The sequence below is a fragment of the Puma concolor genome, chromosome B2 (genome assembly GCF_028749965.1).
Source record: "Puma concolor isolate L17-30 chromosome B2, mPumCon1.1.hap2, whole genome shotgun sequence".
NCBI classification, from domain to species: domain Eukaryota; kingdom Metazoa; phylum Chordata; class Mammalia; order Carnivora; family Felidae; genus Puma; species Puma concolor.
In genome coordinates, this window is record NC_141671.1 from 152,926,015 (window position 1) to 152,943,560 (window position 17,546).

The following is a 17,546-nucleotide window of genomic DNA, read 5'->3' on the forward strand; positions in this document are numbered from 1 at the left end:
AAGGAGTCAGCGACGGGAAGGGTTTATTACAATTTTGTCATTCTTCTGTTGTGCTGGCATCGCCCATATGGAATGTCCTGGGTCGGCCACATCTTTAAGCCGGGCTTGCGATGTGCGTGCCTGAGCGCCCTGTGTCATGATTACGTATCCATCGCAAGCGTGTGTTGAGAACTGAGGGGACAGGACGACCCGGAGGGTCCGCGTGTGTGTAGGAGGGGGATGGGTGTCCTCCCCGGACGCTGTCGGCTGGTGCTCCTGGGCCTCACGCCCCTTCAAGGGTGCAGAACGGCTGCCCACTGGCCAGGGTCTCCCGCCACTTGACCTTCACGTACACGGCAGGGAAAGTCCGTGTCTGGCCCCAAAACTCTGGTCCCGTCCCTGTGCTGCTGCCTGGGGCTCCTATGTTTCCGTGTGACGTTATTCCGGGTTTCAAAGAAGGGAGTCTCTGTCGACACAGCGGTGGGGACGGGCTGTCACGGAGCCGCGGGGCAGCGGCCGAGGAAGGATGCCAGGGGCCCGGGACTCCCCCCCGGCCCCCCGCTGAGGCCGCCGAGCTGGTCTGGTTCCGGCAGACACACACAGCTCCACACGGCAAGCGCGGGCCTCTGCGCTCTGCCAGGGGAGGGTCCCCGACTAGAAGCAGGGCTTGGGGGCCGGGGTGACCCCAAAGCCATGAAGGACGGGGGTGGGGTGAACACACACCCAGTTTCCTCAACACGAAGTGGGCCGATTCTGAGAAGCGTTTCACAGGATTCTCCGAGGCCTCCCTCCCTTGCCTGTGCTATGTTCCCCATGTTGTCACTGGGTCACTGGGGCCGCTCCTTGGGCCGACCACATGCACCTGTGTCCTCATTCCTCCTTCGGATGAGGGCGTCGGATGAGGGCGGCCGGGATGTGCCGCCTGCGTTGATCCCTCCAGCAGCGTCACTTAGGGCCTCTGCTGTGGCATCAGGACACATCAGGACGCTCAGAGCGGGCAGCAGAGATGAACAGAGCGGGGGCTGTCTAGTTATGGGCACGGCCCTGTCCCCAGGCAGCTGAGCCGAATGGGCTCGGACACCAGCACCTCCCAGACCTGCGGGCGGCAGTCAGCATGATGGCAAGGCCACCTCCGGGGCGACAGCCCCAGCAATCGTCCCTTTAGGGAAGGCTTTCACCCGGTTCCTGCTCGTTGTGTTAGTCAGAGGGACACCCGGGGACACAGAACCCAGAGGGGGTATGTTTACATCATACAGGTGCAGACCCGGGGGACGCTGAGAGGCTGGCACACTTCCCTCCTCCTCCAGGCAGCTCAGGCTTGTCTCCTACAGCCGTCACCTGATTGGATGAGGCCCATCCACCTTACGGAGGACCATCCACTTATCACAGTCTACTGATTCAGATGCAACTTTATCTAAAAAATAGATAAAGGTCCCATCAACATCACTGACATCATACGTAAAGCCTCCATAAAGAAGCAGAAAGACTGGAATTGTCTTGTTTTCTATATTTAACTCATTCAGCTTCTCCCAGTTAAACACACCCACCATGCTGGTTATCAGTGCTTGTGATTGGACCACGGGGATCACAGAGCTGCAGAAGACAACGAATTTGTGTGGATCCCATGAGGGAACCGAGCCCCAGAGATGCCTCGTGGCATGCCCGAGTGGCACTGCCCACAGCCTGCAGGTCCATTCTCGAAACCCATACGCCCAGGGGTCTGAAGAAGACCATTTTCAGGCTTTGACACTTGCACAATGTTTTGGGCCTCTGATACGGGAGTCGTCCTGGAGGCTGTGGCACGGGAGCTCTGGCAGGGGCTGCCGGAAGGGGCTGGCGCGTGGCCGTGTCCCCGAACGCCGCATGGATGTGGTCTTGAGACGGGCTCCCCGTGTCCTGGGGGCTCCGGGCACCCGGTCCTGGTTGTGCCACTCAAGCCGGCCATCTGCTGACCTGTCAGACCCGAAATGGCTCAGAATAATCAGGTGCGGCCCTCGGAGCTGGAGAGTGCCTGCGGCCTTCTCCACCGAAATGTGGGGTCGGTGCCTGTCGGCCGATGCACAGGACACTCAGAGCCCAGGGGTGAGTGTCTGGACCACTCCGGGCTGATTACTTCCAGCATTTTCACTCCACTGCCTTCTCTGGCTCTGACAAGCTCGTCGTCCACACTGGGGTCGGGGGTGGGCGTCTCGGCAACCGTGAAGCAAAGACGTACAGGAGCAAAATAGGAAGGGAACGTGCTCCTAAAGGAAACGGGTCTGAACTGGGCGGGCGGCAGTGGGGGGTTCTTCCTCCAGACTCCGTTTAAGGCTGCTAAAAGAAATTCCCTTTTTTTTTTCGTTTATTTATTTTGAGAGAGGAGAGAGAGAGTGCAAGCAGGGGAGGAGCAGAGAGAGGAGAGAGAGAGAATCCCAAGCAGCCTCCATGCTGTCAGCACCGAGCCCGATGTGGGGCTCGAACTCAGGAGCCGTGAGATCATGACGTGAGCTGAAGCTGGCTGGTTAATGACTGAGCCCCCCAGCGCCCTAGAGGAATTGCTCTGAGGGCAACAGCAGTTTAACAGGTCGCAGAATCACACACGGCCGCTGTGGGCACGGTGTCCACACGGGAGGAATGGTGCCCCAACCGTGTCCTTCCAGCAGAACACAGAAGCTCAGGAAGATAAGGCTCATGACCCTGATGTGCCCCGTCTGTCCCGAATGCGTCCCAGGACCGCCATGGGAGCTTCACGGGTGGAAACACGCAGACCCATGGCCAGCATGTTCCAGATGATTGTTTTAGTTGGGACCATCGTGTGGTTCCAAAACACAGACAGACCTACCGCCCGGTGTGCCGTCGCGCCCCCAGCACAGGACAGCTTAGCGAGTGCTCACGAGGGCCAGTGACACAGAGGCCCCTCACCCACTCGCTCCGACCTTCCCATCATTCAGTCAGTGCCTCTGCAGAGGTTCTTTAAAAGCAGGAAATGAATATTGAACCTGCCCTGCAGTCCAGGAATGAACCCCACTTGATCATGGTGAATAATTCTTTTTATATGCTGTTAAGTTCGATTTGCTCGTATCTTGTTGAGAATTTTTGCATCCATATTCATCATGCATATTGGCCTGTAGTTCTCTTGTTTTTGCTGGGTCTCTGGTTTGGGAATCAAAGTAATGCCGGCTTCATAGAACGAGTCTGGAACGTTTCCTTCCCTTTCTATTTTTTGGAACAGTTGAGAAGGATAGGTATTGTCTCTGCTTTAAATGTCTGGTAGAATTCCCCTGGGAAGCCATCTGGTCCTGGACTCTTATGTGTTGGGAGATTTTTGATAACTGATTCAATTTCTTCGCTGGTTAGGGGTCTGTTCAAGTTTTCCATTTCTTCCTGTTTGAGTTTTGGAAGTGTGTGGGTGCTTGGGAATTTGTCCATTTCTTCCAGGTTGTCCAGTTTGTTGGCATATGATTTTTCATAGCATTCCCTGATAATTGCTTGTATTTCTGAGGGATTGGTTGTAATAATGCCATGTTCATTCACGATTTTATCTATTTGGGCCATCTCCCTTTTTTTTTTTTTTTTTGAGAAGCCTGGGCTAGAGGTTTATCAACTGTGTTTATTTTTTCAAAAAACCAACTCTTGGTTTCATTGATCTGCTCTACAATTTTTTTAGATTCCATATTGTTTATTTCTGCTCTGATCTTTCTTATTTCTCTTCTTCTCCTGGAAAACATTGTGGAGGTTCCTCAAAAAATTAAAAATAGATCTACCCTATGGCCCAGCAATAGCACTGCTAGGAATTTACCCAAGGGATCCAGGAGTGCTGATGCATAGGGGCACTTGTACCCCAATGTTTGTAGCAACACTCTCAACAATAGCTAAATTATGGAAAGAGCATAAATGACCATCAACTGATGAATGGATAAAGAAATTGTGGTTTATATACACAATGGAATACTACGTGGCAATGAGAGAGAATGAAATATGGCCCTTTGTAGCAACGTGGATGGAACTGGAGAGTGTGACGCTAAGTGGAATAAGTCATACAGAGAAAGACAGATACCATATGTTTTCACTCTTATGTGGATCCTGAGTCACTTAACAGAAGACCATGGGGGAGGGAAAGAAAAAAAAAAAAGTTTGAGAGGGAGGGAGGCAAACCACGAGAGACTCTTAAAAACTGAGAATAAACTGAGGGTTGATGGGGGGGAGGGTGGGTGATGGGCAGGGAGAAGGGCACCTGTTGGGATGAGCACTGGGTGTTGTGTGCAAACCAATATGACAATACACTTCATATTAAAAAATAATAAAAAAATAAAAGCAGGGAATGGTGTCCCAAAGCTGTGTCTGGGGTGGGGCCTTGGGAGAAGGGAAGCAAACCCTCACAAATACTTTATGAACACCAGCGACTGGATGCAGCCCACAACAGGTGTCGTGTTGCATGAGGAGAAACCTCCCTGCTGCCTCTGCCCTGGTCCCTCCCGTGCCAAGTGAGACCCGGCCTCCCTGTGCTGGTCACGTTAGAAGAATTTTAATGGTCACTTGGAAGTTCAACCAAATTCCACTGTTTTATTGAAGTTTGGGTTACTTCTCAGAGACCGTGGCTGGGCCGGGATGCTGTCTGGCTGGAAACTTCGGGGCGACCTCCCTGACCCGGGTCCTGTGTGGTCACAGCTTCCCAGTGAGGTGCAGAGTGCGTCCCGTGTCTTGCTAGGGGAGGGGCACCCAGCTGTCCTCCGTCGCGGAGTCGAGGGAAGCCTCCGGGGAAGCGCCCGCTCTGTGGACCCGGCAGGGTGAGTGGCAGCTGGCTCGGCCACGGCTGCGGGCAGGGGACCTCTCGCCCACAGGGTCTCGGGCCACAGCTGCGCCGACTCAGGGGCCACCCCGCGGCTGTTCCACATTCTTTCAGGGCAAGAGCCAGCACAGTGACTGTGCAGAGATCACCAGAGGAGCGTCTGTCGAGCACAGACACCGTGCCGTCTGCTTCACCGACAGCTCTGATCGGGGCACGAGGGGACCCCAGGTGACCTGAGACAAACTCCCACCTCCAGGCCGGCGGGACGCCTGGCGGACAGGTGGGCGAGGGCAGGGAAGAGGCGGGAAGGCCACGTGCAGACAACAAAAATAACCCATGGCTTGGCACATGCGGAGCGCTGGGGTCCATTACTTCCTTTTCCAGACACTGTTACCAAATTCAATGGGGAAGCAGGCTAAGTATTATTTGCGGTTTTCAAATGGGGACACACACGGCTTGTGAGTTTGATCTATCTGTCCAAGGTCTTGGAGTTGAAAGTTGGGGCCTCCGGGACTCAACCCTCCATCTTCTTTCTTAACATCCTCTGCCTCGGGGCGTCCAGGTTAATGTGGGGACAGCAGCCTGGTGTCCCCTGGGTGCCCCGTGTCCGCAGATGCTTCTGGAGCTCCCCGGCGGCTCCAATGTGTGCCTCAACAAGGACACAATTTGCAGTGGAGAGCAACGCGGACCTCTAACGGGACCGCCCCTCCCTGCCTGTGGAGATCAGAGACATAAACTCACCAGGTTCTTTATTTGGAGTAAGAATCTCCTTTTTGTGAAAGAGATAAAGAGGAAGAGAACAAGCACTTTTGTCTGTGTGAGGCACCTTCATCCGAGTGACTTACTACATTAATTTCCGCTTCTGAGCCCAGTTAACCTGAGGGAGTTCTAATTTCAGGGTGACTGAGAAGGAAGCCTTTCAAGTACTTTCAATTTCTGTGCGTTTCTCTCCCTTGCACTTGGGAGGAGAAGGGTGACCTGCCCCCCCCCCCAAGGAGGACAGAGGACCCCTCCCAGGGAGGACAGGGAGGGGAGCCCCCTCCCTTGTCTCTACCCCCGCCTCTCACTTTGGGAGAAACAGTGCCTCTCCTCAAACACAACGTGGACATCTGTGGGGACCGAATCCTGTAGAGGGCAGGGCCCCCCCCGACCCCCGTCCCAGCGCCTGGACCTTGCCCGTCACCGTCCCCAGCCAGAGGGGGCGCCACTCACGCGGATGCACAGCCCCCATGCGAAGCTGAAGGCCGGTCTCCTGGTTCCCCACCGACGGTGCCACATGGAAAACGGGAATTCGATGATTTAATCCTCAGCTATTTGTAGAGAATAACATTTGCTCACGTAGAAAAGTCATTGCAAACCTCATGAGTTCAGAGTTGAAAAATGTAGGGTTTGGAGCTAATTGTTTTTCTGAACATAAGGTCCTGACTTTGGGAAAACAGTTAAAAGTTCAAAAACTTTCAGACATCAGATAACTATTACAAAGCAACGTTAGATAAGTTTCAGCAAGAATAAGAGAATTAGAAACATATGAGTCATAATTTCCTTTAAAACCCACTTGCATTTAAAGACCAAGGGGCAGGGAGACACTGATTAACCAAATGTGTTCAAGGACTCACTGAATCCAACCTATTTAAAGCTTGGTGATGACATTTAGGCAGAAAAATAGTGAATTCTTCCTCAGCTGCGTTCAGGCCGTGCAAATAAAGCCGTGTTTGGGGAGCTCCTCCCGCGTGTCCCTGAGCCGACGCGACCTAACTCAGGCCATGAAAACGCGGCTGGTGCATAGTCACTGCTTTAACGCGACTTTCCGCATCTCCGGTTAGAAAAGTCACCTGAGGGGCGCCTGGGTGGCTCAGCCAGTTGGGTGTCTGACATCAGCTCAGGTCACGAGCTCCCCGTTTGTGAGTTTGGGCCCCGCATCCGGCTCTGTGCTGACAGCTCGGGGCCTGGGGCCTGCTTCGGATGCTGTGTGTGTCTCTCTCTCTGCCCTTCCCCCACTCGTGCTCTGTCTCTCTCTCTCTGTCTCAGAAATCAGTAAACATTCAAAAAAATGGTTTTTTTTGAAGAAAAAAAAGAAGTCACCTGAAGGTTCTCAGAAGCAGCAAACAGAGGTGCCCGTGGCCAAAAAACAACGTGGCAGGTTCTTCACCGTTCCCGACAAGCCAGCGCCGCTCACCGAGATCGAGGGCCTGTTGATGGGGCTTCCTCCTGTCAAAGGCAGGGATGTGTTTTTCCCCAGTCGGTGGCCACCCGGTATAAAACTGCTCCTCCGCTTACAACACAGAATAGCGGCATCGGGATGAACAAGTCACAAAAGGGCGCGAATAGAACACAGATTTAAGAGCAGCAGAAGCTCAAGGTGAAGCTGGGGGAACAACGCGGCCAGGAAAACGGGCCGCAAGCTATTTCCAGTGACCGAGGTGGACCGATGCGGACGGAGGCGACACAGGGGAACCGCCAAGCCCAGCAAAGCACGCCAGGCGGGAGGGGAGGCTCCGCCCCCAGCCCCAGGCCCCGCCCACAAGCCCCGCCCCAGGCCCCGCCCACAGGCCGAAGGTCGGGAGCAGCGAGCACCCAGATCTGGCCGCTGGCTCACTTGGGTCCTGCCCATCCCGTGTCTGGCTCCAGACCGAGAACGAGACACTGTGGGGAGTAGGGCGGACGGTCCATGCCGCCGTCTGACGTTCGGATCATCCCCTTCCAACTGCCCTCTTGTCCGGTACGGGCCCCGAAGGCCACTGGTCGCCCTGGAGGGACCCCGTGCCCGCCTCGCGCCAACGTGAGAACTGGTGTTTCCTCGACCCCTCGGGGCAAGTCCCGTGTGATGCTGGGTGTACTCTCTTTAGCCCACGACTGACACAGCGGAGCGTCTTCTAGCTTCCGAGCACGTGACGGGCTTATGCCAACTTTCGCTTCAAACATTCCACCAATGCCACCCACCTAACATGCTTCTAAAACCAGGTGGCTCCCCCACGGTCGAATGTGCCCATCAACCGACACCAGTCAGACCACCATCCAAGCCACGGCCCCGCGCACGTTCTGCCACAGTTCCAGGGGGTCCCACCAGCCTCAGCCCTTCCGGAGCCCCCTCCCAGCTCTCTGGCCTCGCTGGACCCCCGGCTCAGAGGAGGGGCCCGGCCGGTGGGGGAGTGAGGTCCATGGTGACTGAGGCCGTGTCCTGGAGTATATTTGTTCACGCTTTAAAATTACTGCATAACAGATGTGTGTCCGGCGGGTTCTCTGAAAGTCACAGCCCGGGGCCTAGAGCCCCTGTAACCTCCCCGTCTGTCCGTGGGGCACACGGCTCGTGGCCTTCCCTCCACGGGATGCATTTATCACTTCACCCCGGGGAATGCAGGGTTGGGGTTTGCTTCGGTTTTTTTAATAAAAACAATTTCTGGAACCCAGAAGTCGATTTGAGGGGAGAAAAGGGGATTTTTTTTTTTTTTTTAATTTTTAGAAGAATGAACACACCTTTGCAACCAGAAGAAAAAAAAGGTAGATAGTGATTTGAAAGTAACATGGACTCTTTTTCTCCTCTGGGTTTAGAAATGTTCTTTTAAACTCTTTCATGAAGGCAGGAGAGAAGGAAAAAATGTCAACTATCTGCACCATTAAATAATAATTAATATTACATATTTTTAAATGTTTATTTTTGAGAGAGAGAGAAACAGAACTCGAGCAGGGGACGGGCAGAGAGAGAGGGAGACACAGAATCCGAAGCGGGCTCCAGGCTCTGAGCTGTCAGCACAGAGCCCGACATGAGGCTCGAACCCACGAACTGTGGGATCGTGACCTGAGCTGGAGTCAGATGCTTAACCGACTGAGCCACCCAGGCGCCCGAAGATATTTTATTTTTTAATTTAATTTAATTTAATTTAATTTAATTATTTATTTATTTTTTAACGTTTATTTATTTTTGAGACAGGGAGAGACAGCATGAATGGGGGAGGGTCAGAGAGAGAGGGAGACACAGAATCAGAAACAGGCTCCAGGCTCTGAGCTGTCCCCACAGAGCCTGATGCGGGGCTCGAACTCATGGACCGCGAGATCATGACCTGAGTCGAAGTCGGATGCTTAACCGACTGAGCCACCCAGGCGCCCCTAATTTTATTTTAAAGATATGTATTTTAAAATTACTTCAAAACGTAAGTGATTGAATAGACAGTAACACTTATTAACTCATTTATTAGTCATTAGCTCACAGGTCTCAAAAGGCCTTTAATGTATGCAAGCATTTCCTTCTTTATTTTGCTTTTTCTTCATTTCTTGAGACCTTCTGTGCCCCACGTAAATTCATAGAATTAGCGAGCAGACGTCTAGAAACTTTGAAATAATGAACAGAAGGGGAAGTTATTGATGGATTGAGTATGAATGAAATAGTGCTAGTTAGATGCAGTTAGCAGACTTCCTAAATTTCTTCTATGCTGACCGTTCAAACGATCAGGGGCATAAGTCCCGGAGATCTCATCCTTCTGGGTGCTCGTCTGTGTCAAACGTGGACACAGTTAATGAGAATCACGGCTGAAATGTGCTCTACGTCAGCACGTTGGATTTGCACGTCTTGCTAGGAACTTACCTGTCGACAAGAACCTTCCCGGAAGACCCCCATTGTCCTGCGAGGAGCCTGTGGCAGGTGTCATCCCAGAGACCAGGGCTCTGAACTGATGGCCAAGGGAATGTCTTCTTTCCCTCCAGATCGCATTTCCGGGTTCCGTGTGTGCCCGGCTCCGCTCGGCGGCATCAGCTGGCTGAATTCTTACCTCCGGAGCGAGGGGCTCTGGCATTTCCGATTCCCTCTGTGGTCCTGCGGTCCCCGTCCCAGGCCCTCTCCTCCACCTGACGGCATCCCTCACAGGCCATACACACGCGTGCACACGCATACGGGGAAAGGGGAAAGACACGGAGTTTAATGTTGCAGAGTAAAAGGGAACTAAAAAGACCGATTACCAGCGGTGATATTGGCAGCATTTGGGATAAAATTTAAAATGGACTTCATTACCTGCGTATCAAGAGCTACCATGGCGATTCCACTTACTAATTCCACTTACTAATCCAATTCCACTTACTAATACACTTACTAATACGTTGAACTGCATTGTTCTTCCGTACATGTTTTCACTGACGCTGTGTAGCTGCCTGAATTCCATCCACAGAAAATTCTGCGGAGGAAGAGAAAGTACGGAGAAAGTCGTCCACCTCATTTCCCCCACTAACGGCTTTATCTCCAACAAGACACACTACTGATCTGGTGTCACTCCGAAAAATACGAATATGCCTCCCGCATGTACTCTGTGCCCCAAATGCCGTAATTACAGACTCGCGTGCCTGTGCGAAGATCGCGTGTGAGATGCTTTCTTCTCTCTCAGGTGAACGCTGGCGTGGGGTCTCTCTAGAGTGTGGTCGGTGAGGTTTCAGAAAGAAAGAGAGTTCTAGGACCTTGGAGACGAGCTCACAAAGAGGAGGGACCACCAACCTGGGTGACTGAGCCATCTCGTGCCACATGGGTGCAGGTCACGGGGTCTCGGCAAGCCCCCCAGTGTGCTCGCTGGAGGGGCTCTCGGGGCGTTTCTCTAGCGCTTCAGGGTCTCCCTCACCCTCCAGAAGAGGGACCAGAGTGGCCGGATCGGATCACGGTTGACCCTGTGCTTACTCAGTAGATGGGCCGATACGAACAAAACAAAGCAAATGTCTTGAAGAAGCCTACACTTCTCTTCTGTTCCCCAAAGGTAGTTAGCTCATAAGAGCAACAAAGGCGCAAAATATTGAGTTGATGGCCAATTCATTCTAAGTCCCGGCCACCCCTTAACGTTGGAGGGTGTAGGGTCATTCCTATACCTGCTAGGTGTGATTTTCCACGGCGGTTGGGGTGTGCCCGCTAGGAGAGCGCTGGTCCAGTGTTTCCACGGAGGCAGCCTGGGGCATGTTAGACCTGATGAGGGCTTGACGACTTCCCAAGAATTTGAAAGCACTTGACTTTCGCTCAGTGTTTATTTGTCTGACTCCGGAGGCCCTGGGTGACAGCGCGGTCCAGGCAGCACAAGCTGCTGGGAGCAGACGGCCTCCTTGGACATCCTGTCAGAGCTCGGATGAATGCACCTTCTGTGTGGCTCTTGGCTGCCGGAGGCCCTGAGGACGCCACCTCGCGCTGGAGCCCTTGGCTTTCAGGAGACGGCTTTCACCTGGAGCTAGCACGAGAACACGGCTGCTTCTCGGCTCCAAATGGGAACCTCATGCTGGAGCCCGAAGGCCTGGAGAGCAGCACGGGCTGGGCCTCGCCCTGGCCTGGCGGCCGGCTCCCCCGGGGGAGCTCGGGGAAGGCACGGAGTCAGAGTGGCAGCGTCCGGTCCCGAAGACGACACCAGGAGCTGGTGCGGGAGATGGCCGGGACGCACGCAGAGGGGGCAGGGTCCTGCTTATTCTTTTTCGTTACTATTAAAAAAAATTCAGTATTTTAAAAATTCATATCAAAATTTTTTTAATGTTTATTTATTTATTTATTTATTTTTATTTATTTTTGGGACAGAGAGAGACAGAGCATGAACGGGGGAGGGGCAGAGAGAGAGGGAGACACAGAATCGGAAACAGGCTCCAGGCTCTGAGCCATCCGCCCAGAGCCTGACGCGGGGCTCGAACTCACGGACCGCGAGGTCGTGACCTGGCTGAAGTCGGACGCTTAACCGACTGCGCCACCCAGGTGCGCCAATGTTTATTTATTTTTGAGAGAGAGAGAGACAGAGAGAGAGAGAGAGAGCACCAGTGGGGCAGGGGCAGAGAGAGAGGAGACACAGAATCGAAGCAGGCCCCAGGCTCCGAGCCATCAACACAGAGCCCGACGCGGGGCTCGAGCTCACAAACCACGAGATCACGCCCTGAGCTGAAGTGGGACACTCAACTGACTGAGCTCCCAGGTGCTCCAGGAACCAGTTCTCAGTGTTGAAACGTCCTGGCGTGGCTGCACCGCACGTCTGGCTCATCAATGTGCTAGAATCGATGGAAAACAGACCTACTGTTCACATGTTCTGGAGGATTCCAACTCCCTGCTTTCCCTCAGCACTTCCTACAGTATTCCAAAATACTTCTCGTCCACGAGCCCGGTCAGCAGTCAGCAGGTGGCAAGGTGAGGCAGGGGCAGAGTGGGATGATGGAGGGCTCACCTCCCCCGACCCCAAGCCCGGCCCACCTGTGGTGGCTACGTCCACTGCTTCTCTTCCACTGCTCAGCACCCTTGCTAAAATGGGGATACAAACCCCTGCTCCATAGCGTTGTTGGGGCCTTTGCCTGAAATTATGCATGCAGTCGGTGCTTAATTAACGTTCTCCACTTCCTGCTCAGCTTCCCCAAACAACAGCCACAGCAACAACAAAATCAGTGGTCCAACCAACCTACAAACTTCCTAGAGGCTCATGGGGTCCTGCCCTGTCCTGTGGTCATTATTCTGGAATGTTCCGGAGGCACCTTTTCTCGGCAGGGTCGTGTGAGCACGTGACCCACGTGTGAAGGGCTAATATCTGCCATTTCAGTTCTCCAATATTAAGATGCTTTGAAGCTCTGTTTCAAAGGAACAAGTCGTTTCCTTTAAATCAGCGAACACTGTGATAGAGTTCTGCTGTGCGGCAAATTGGACCCGCATCCAAGCTTGTGTCCAGGGTCGGGTCAGGTGAGCATCGTGGCGCACCATCGGAGGACCGGTGTGTGGTGCACGCCTGACCTGGACGGGTCCTTCCAGAGACCGTGTGGCCCCCCCGCCCATGGTGCCTAACCCGCCACAGGCTTGGGCCGGGAAGATCAGTTTGTTTTAACCCTGCGCTCACACTTGGTGTGTTTTGAATATACACCTTCAGTTATAACTCGTACTTCAACTCGTGTGACTGAATGAAAATGTCTGCTTCATGTTTTGGCTCAAACGACACACTTTTTTCCACTGTGGGTGTATTCTATCGATACGTGTGGTGAGAAGGAGGACGGGGTGATTTGTTTCCACACGGCGTAAGTGTCTCTACATGTGTATATCTGTCCACTCTCGCCAAGGGCACATTCCCCAGGACGGATGTCGGACTAAAGGGGGCGCAGCCCAGGCAGTCTGTTTTCAGCGAAAGGCCACTGAACGTCGAGGCACAGGAAGGGCAGACTGCAGCAGCCACAAGAAGGAAGCGAGGCGCCGGGTACCCCAGACGTGAGCACAGGACGAGGAAGAGGCAGGTGGCATCGAGAGGAGTGTCAACCACAACGGCCTGAGATGCTGGGGTACCAGGTGCGACCTGGCTACAAAAGGCACAGGCTTCGGGGTTGGGAAGCCACTCAACACGGCGACTCGCACAGGGAAACGTAGTCCAGGCAGCTTCTCGAAGAAGGAAGAGAGTCAGTGCCGCCAGGGACAGCTTTCCCCTTGACCAGCAAGCAGAGGGTCGCGGGTAGCTAGGGGACGATCTGCTCTGCGTCTGAGATTTTCCTGGCTGGACAAGACAAGTCCTACCAGAGGCTTCCTGTGGCTTCTGTCCTCACACTCGGAGCAGACCGGGCTCAGTCCATCAGGGAGCAGGGGCGTGTTTGGTCCGGAGGTGATCTGGAAACATACTATTCCCTCAAAAAGGCAGAGGGAATCATTCAAGTTGCCGATGAGACCTGATTGATCTTAATGGAACCTGAAACGTAAATTTTCCCAGCTCTGCTCCATGGTTTTATACATTCCTTCTCTATTTTATGTTAACAGCATCTTTCCATAGGTTTTCTATGCTCTGTGAATCAATAGGCTCCTAAATTCCCAGTCAAAACACGCTTCGTTTTATTTTGGGACATGAAAATGATCTTTCTCTTTTTCACCGTTTCTCTGGCAACCAAAAATGAATCCTTTTCCTTCAAATTCCAAAGGCATAATTTTGGAGCTCGGCAGACCCATTTGCCCGAAGTCTCAGCTCCTGTTCTAAATTCATTTCTTGATCTTGGCGAGTTTCCTTAGAGGATGCGTAGCTGATTTGCGCCATCAGATTATGGGGAATTGAGCATAGTTGGTCTTCCTGAAAATAGTATGTTTCACTTACTGGTAAACACTGTGTGTTGTAGATTCTCTGTTTTAAAGATACAATTCCATAAATAAGTTTCCAAGCATAAAAGAGATTTCTGAAGGAATATTTGTAGGAATTAATAAACCTCAATAACGTAGCTGGTTTACACTGCCGATTAATTCCGTTACTCGATGTAATTACTTGTTTACAGTGACTCATCAAGGGGCTTATCATTGGTTCGGTGAAGAAGACGAACCCGTGGCCCAAGAAGACCCACGAATGCCCAGGTCTGATCCCTGCACGATTTGTTGGAACCTGAGTGTTGACTGTTCCCTGACTGGTTCTGTCCCTGACGATAATTGTGCTGCTGTTGACCCAATGAAAACAGTGCAGGTTGCCGGTGGTGTTTTCACACAGCCTTCTCGTGTACAGTAGGGCAAGGTCTGGTCCACCATGTGTGACTTGTGTCTCCTTTTAAAACCTATTTTGAGAAGCAGTAAAGCTGTCATATTTTTTTAACAGCCTGGTGGATTGATTACTTGGATCGCGGGATGTTCTCTTCCTGTGCAAACAGACAGCAGCTCCTGAGCCTTCACTAAAATCCATGTCGAGTCACTTACTCTTGTGTTAAATCTTGGCTGCTGCTGATGACAGCCTTACTTGCTTCTACAGGAGGAGTCTGGGGAGTGAAGGCGGAGAGGGTGCCTTCGAAAGTCAAGGTATTTCTTATTGAGAATGATCATACTTCCTTTTTTTAAAATTTTTTAATGTTTATTATTTTTTGAGAGAAAGAGACAGAGTGTGAGCAGGGGAGGGCAGAGAGAGAGACACACACACAGAATCCGAAGCAGGCTGTAGGCTCCGAGCCATCAGCACAGAGCCCGATGCAGGGCTCGAACTCATAAGCGGTGAGATCATGACCTGAGCTGAAGTCGGATGCTTAACCGACTGAGCCCCCCAGGTACCTGGAGAATGATCAAACTTCTTTACCAGAACTGCTAAAGACACTCACTGGGAGCACCAGGCGTGGCTAACTGTTGTTAAGTCAATGCTGAATGAACGAGCTTCACTGACTTGCAAAAGTATCAGAAACTCCCCAAGTTGTGAGCTACTAAGAAATAGTGAATGTTTACTGCTCTACTTACAAGAATATCGAAATCTACCCAGAGAGACCACCGACATCTGTAGGTGTGTGTGTGCACGCACACGTATCTGAGACCTGGAAGGGGTGTGGCACTGATAACCTAAGCGGGTGTGACCCTGACTCTACCTGGCTTTGTGATCTTTTATTGGGTTTTTGAACGAGTTTTTCTTTCTGAAATATATTTTGCATTGATTAAACTATTCATCACCTACCCAAAGTAAGCATCGGTCAGCAGGAACCATAGCTAACCATTGAGAGAATCCTACATGAGACTTCTTCTAAAGAGAGAAAATTAAAAAAATAAAACTCTCCTTATTACGTTAGGACCAAGGGGTTTTGATGAAGAGGGGAGGTAGAAAATTAGCATGGGTACCGGTTGGTGCCTACTTTTCAGGCTTTGGCCTCTGCTCTCACATGTAAATAGAGCTTATTGTCCATCCGAAGTCACCAGCCCAGGCTGAAGTTTGGAGTGGGCTGTCGGGCGGCTGGTGGTTTATGATCGATGCTGGCTTTCTGTCCACACTCATTTGTAATGTGCGGCGTGGACGGCAGGGAGTCGCTCAGGTGTTTGCAGGGTAGGGGCAACCTCGTTCCGTCACCCCCCATTCCTCAGGACTGGACACGGGACGCTGTGTGGCCCAGGGTTCAGATGGGAGCGAGGGCTTTTCCAGGCCTTCTTCAGATCTCCTGCTACAATTGCCGTTCGCTGCGAAAGTACACTTTGGTGTGAATGTTGTTTATCTCGCTTGAAGAGGCAGGCTCGGGTGTGGCGTGAGATTTGTTTACTTCTTCTTCCTGAGAATAAAGATCGGAGGGAACGGGTTCAGGTTCTAGGGCTCAACTGAAAGAGAACCAGAGGCTGTCACAGACTTCAGGCAAGGAAGCAACGGAGAGTGAGAACTCCCAGGAAGTAGGCAAGGGCACATGAAACAAATAACAGCACTAACCAGCCAACATGGGAGACAAAGGAAAAAGTAAAAAAAAAAAAGAAAAAAAGGAATTTCCATGGAAGTCAACAGGATAAACGTGAGAAAACTCGTGCTGCCGAGAGAAGAAAATCAGGTGGGAAGGTGAGCGATCGTTTGAAGATGCCTGTAAAAGAAACAAGAGCATGTGGGAACCCCTGTTCCATGCAGCAATTTAAAAGAAAAGCAGCATTGGGGCACCTGGGTGGCTCAGTCGGGTGGGCGGACGACTTTGGCTCAGGTCATGATCTCACGGTTTGTGGGTTCGAGCCCCGCGTCGGGCTCTGTGCTGGCAGCTCGGGGCCTGGAGCCTGCTTTGGATTCTGTGTCTCCCTCTCTCTCTGCCCCTCCCCCACTCACACTCTGTCTCTCTCTCCTTCAAAAATAAAAAAACATTAAAAAACTTTTTTTAAAGGCAGCATTGTCTTTAAAAATGGCCAAGTGCACCAGGGTTCGGTCGGCAGGGAAGAGCCCTGCGGAACCTGCCGCGGGAGTCGTGTATCCCGATGGAAAGCGGGACACCCACCACAACGTGGCGACGTCTGCCGAGGAGAACGTGGCTCACGCGATGGGTGGCTCCGTCGGCCTCCGTGGGTGTGCTCATGCATGTCGGCTGCCTGGCTCTGACGAGGAAGGGCGTCCCCTACGATGGCAAGTACAGCAATCTGGCTCTGCTTTGCGTGCCTCACGTTCCGGCGGGATCACACCCCTGCCTTGTCCCCGCCGTGGCAGAAGAGAGCGCCCGGGAGTGAGCGCCTTTCACACCGCTGCCTTGTCACGCCTGAGAAGCGTGACCTGCCGTGTCACACGCAGAGCCACGTGCAGAGCCCGGTGCCGGGAACGGCGCGGGAGCTGGTGACATTTTTAGATTACTGTTCTGGGAAGACTCTCCTCCGTGACGAACAGCCCGGAGTCTGGCAGCTCTGCGGTGCCGTGGGCCTCTTGACACGTTCTGTGTGCCTTCGATTACGGGGTGGACGGTGTCTGTTCGCCTCCCGTGTCCTGGGGCCTCAGCAGAGATGAACTCCAGTGGCAAGCGGCGAGCTAAGAGCTGAAGTGGCGTCTTGCTGTTTTGCGAATTCTCAGTTGCTTTGGCCGCCAGTGGCCAAGGCCAGTGGAGACCTCACCCCCTGTGACCCAGCAGGACGTTACTTGGGGACGCGGAGTGGCACGCCTGGCAAGGAGAAATTGAACAAACTGGTCCTAGGCCTTCCAGAATGTGCTTCCAGGCCCTTTGAATGACTCGTGTCACCCTTTCATTCTGCCCGGTTCGTGCAGGGTGAAGACGTCCAGGCGGGACGGTTGAGAAGGTTCTCGGTGTTCGTGTGCTTGGAACCTCACGCCTCCGTGGGCGGCGGGCAGGCCGGGGACCCACGCTGTCCTCATCGTGGCACCGAGCCGGCTTGTTAGGAAGCACGCACCCCGCCATGGCCCTGAGCACCGGGACCGCCCACCCACCCCTGGTGGGATCTGGCCGGACCGCTCTCTGGGCGTCCCCCTCCGAGGGGGCCCTGCCATCTCCTCGCCTCATCTGACCCCCCCCTCCTGGACCTTCGAGCCCAAATCTGGAATAACTCTCCGCAGACACGGCCCAAGCGAGCATGTCTAAAGTGATTTATGAGGCTTTTTGAACTTACATTCCTGTGTTCCGCCGTTTGCTGCAGGCGAGAATTTTCTGACAGATT

At 52.9% G+C, this 17,546-nt stretch overlaps 1 long non-coding RNA gene across 1 annotated transcript; it reads right to left on the reverse strand.

Moving 5' to 3' along the window:
• Window positions 1-5,225: 5,225 nt before the first annotated feature.
• LOC147581381 (uncharacterized) lies at window positions 5,226-7,217 on the reverse strand. Its single transcript, XR_015250897.1, has 2 exons — window positions 6,830-7,217; window positions 5,226-5,461 (listed from the first exon to the last, which is right to left on the reverse strand). It is a non-coding gene; the product is annotated as an uncharacterized LOC147581381 (long non-coding RNA).
• Between the last annotated feature and the right edge of the window lie 10,329 nt (window positions 7,218-17,546).